Source organism: Corapipo altera, unplaced genomic scaffold (assembly GCF_003945725.1).
Source record: "Corapipo altera isolate COAL_440 unplaced genomic scaffold, ASM394572v1 44, whole genome shotgun sequence".
Classification (NCBI taxonomy): domain Eukaryota; kingdom Metazoa; phylum Chordata; class Aves; order Passeriformes; family Pipridae; genus Corapipo; species Corapipo altera.
In genome coordinates, this window is record NW_020884880.1 from 17,313,601 (window position 1) to 17,316,686 (window position 3,086).

At 35.3% G+C, this 3,086-nt stretch overlaps 1 long non-coding RNA gene across 1 annotated transcript; it reads right to left on the reverse strand.

Annotated features, from left to right (window-relative positions):
- Nucleotides 1-209: 209 nt before the first annotated feature.
- LOC113945223 lies at nucleotides 210-2,519 on the reverse strand. The gene is made up of 3 exons (XR_003526995.1): nucleotides 2,443-2,519; nucleotides 1,222-1,320; nucleotides 210-404 (listed from the first exon to the last, which is right to left on the reverse strand). It is a non-coding gene; the product is annotated as an uncharacterized LOC113945223 (long non-coding RNA).
- Nucleotides 2,520-3,086: the final 567 nt, after the last annotated feature.

Here is a 3,086-nt window from a genome sequence, read left to right on the forward strand (position 1 = left end):
TGCAAGTTTAATCCACTGAAAATAGCAAATTGTTCTTGCAAACATCAGAAAAAAAAACCAAAAACCAAACAAACAAAAAAAAAAAAAAAAAAAGAAAAAAAGAAAAAGAGAAAGAGTAATTACAATGTAGAGCAGGAATTCTTGAGCATGAAGCTTTACTACAATATAAAGAAAAGTGGATGCCTACCTAAGTAGAAGAAAATGAAAGAAGTAGTGGGAGGAATTTCATGTCAGAGATCATAAATCCAGTTTGAGTAATCTTAATTTTCTGAGAAGAGGCTAGGTACTAACAGATGACTCCTCATGCTTGTGATATAGGAAATATAAGTTTACATGAATCTCAGATACAGAACATAATTACTGGAGTTTTCTTCAAAATTGGAGATGATTGCAGAAGCATGTGACTAAAAAGAAAATACAGTTCAAGGATTTAACAGAGATTTTTTTTGTAAACCAAAGTACAGACTCCAACCCTTGATTATTCCCATCAAATCATGATATCATATTAAGGACTTGAATCACACAAACTAAAATGCACTTTATTCTTTTTTTCCCTTTAAACAACACCGATTTTATAGGACAAATAATAAGGACAGAGCTTCAAAGTGCATGTGGATATGTAGGTACAGAGTACAAAGCAGAGTGTCATCTCAAGTCTTTTAGTATATAATAAAAATAGCACTTTGTTTGAGATTTGGGAGCTTATCGGTCTCACCTTCAGTGCAAGGCTTTCCTGCATACCCAGGCATGCAAGAAAGGACAAGCAATGAACAGCAGGAAAGCCTTGTGCCCCCAATACTTTGGTTTATCTCCAGAACTCAAAATCCAGCAATGCTGATAAATGAATAAGGCACACTGAGACATAAACAGAAAGAGCATGCAATTGCTTTCGTGTAAACAAGCAACAAGGCATCAACTTTAATTGTCAATAACTGGGAGGATTTTCTAAGATGCAAACAGACAGTAAATGCAGAGTTCAAAAGGTATTCAGGGTTGGCCTAAGTGATCTACTTGCTGCTGTAAATCTGCAATTCCTGAAAGCTATGACATCTCCTTCACTGTTGTTAAAGATTTTGGAACATCTATCCACTATAAACACTATACTAATTATAATTAATTACATTAATTTTCACTTATAATTTCCACAGAGATTCTCCTAAAATGAAGCAAGCCAAGAATACATCCAAAGAAACATTTCCTCTGCCAAGGCACTGAACATACCTGGCCTCTCGATCTTGGAAAAAACCTATTAACATCTTTCTGGCAGATCACATTTATCTGTGGCCTCTGTTACAAGGTACAGAGTCTGACCCATAGACCCTGTCAAAACAAACAAACAAACAAACCAAAACAAAACAAAAATATTTTAGCTGGCTTTAAATTAGAGTAATTTTTTCCATTAACAAAAAAAGGCAAAAGTGCAGTCCCTGTCTCTGACCAGTGCTGCCATAAATATTTTTTAGAAACATGACTTAGAGTAAAACAAACAAGAGGAGGTATCAGAGTAAAAGTCTACAACATTAAATCCATATTTGACATAAATTGTATGGAGCTAAAAGAAAGAACAAGTCTTTCACAGTTCCTTCTAAAACTTTAGAAATCTTCCTCTGAATTCCCAGTGTTGCTTTGACTTGCTTTGAAGACTAATCCTTTGCCAGAGGTGCTGTATAATTGTTTATGTCTCATCTAACCTGAACTGGAAGTTGAAATTCAACAAATAAATATGCAAATATCTCCTAGTGATTTGTACTTGCAAAATATAACCCAAAGGTTTATTGAGATCCTATTTAACAATTTCCCAGTGGACACATTTCTAGCAATGGATTAAATGCGAATATGATCAAATTTCCTGAAAGCCAATCGTAAAGGACTAGGAAACTCACGTAAAGAAATTTCTGAACAAGATCCCTAAGATAAATCCTTTTGTTATGAAAAATATGGAAGAAGTATGGTTAACAGGGAAATGTGACTGACTGGTTTAGTATTCAGCTACTTGCCACACATTTACATCAAGGAAAAGCATTTTTCCCACCAGTGGAAGAATTTAATTACATGGTGTACAGGAAAAAGAAAAAAAAATCCATTGTGAAAGGGCTCTTTCACTGTTTTAGTCAAAGTGGATGTCTTAGAATATATCAGCTGGACAAACTGAAAATACAAAAATAAAATATGATTAAAGATAGTGTATCTTCACCTAGCAATTGGTAACTATGTGTTCCAGCCAGAGAAAACACTGGGAAAGCTACTGGAGGAGTTTTCCTTTGGCTCAGGGAACAGATGAGCAAGAGTTCTCCTAAGGCATTACTTACAAAGCCAAAAGCTGTTAAATTCAGTGGCGACTAAAGCAAGTTACAACACAGTCTGCTCCAGACTATGTGGACAGAGCCAAACTGCAGTATAATAACATTGAGGGGAAAAAGAGAGTGAGCAGAGAAAACATACCTTATGGTTTTATCCCAAGCCTGTACCAGATTCATGGAGCTGTCTCAAGCAAGTCAGAATATGGAGGCAGAAAAGGCTTTCTGCTTGAAGATTGCTCACCTAAAGAAGCACAGATTCTATAGTGGTGTTTTCTAGTGTTTATTCAATCAAGTTTTCAATTCCTAAGTAATAGAGACACTTTCTTTGGAAAATTATGCCACTTGCTGTTGTCGAGGAAGACTCTTTCAGTCCAATAAATTGCATCTTTCCTGCCATGCATTCTTTCTCAATTAATCAAATTTTTCTCTCTGTCACTTTACCATCCCAAGCATTTGGATCAAACAATTTTTACAGAACTGCTTTCTCCATGCCCCATTCCTACAGGAAAACTCTCTCTTCATCTGTCCTTGTACATTTCTCTATGTCCATGGTTCATTTTCCTTTATTTTCTCAGAATTTCAGTTAAACCACATAAAATGCATAAAGACTAGAGGGAAGTTTAAAAAGCCACTGAAGTGAAAAAAACAGGCTGGAATTGTGAATTAAGGACTGTTTTTTGGTCAGCTGTGCAGTTCTAGCTCATTGCATAAGCATGAGTGTAAAATCGTTCTGCAGCTTCAAATAACTCCTATTTGTATAATTTCCACTTCATTTAAGAATTAGTT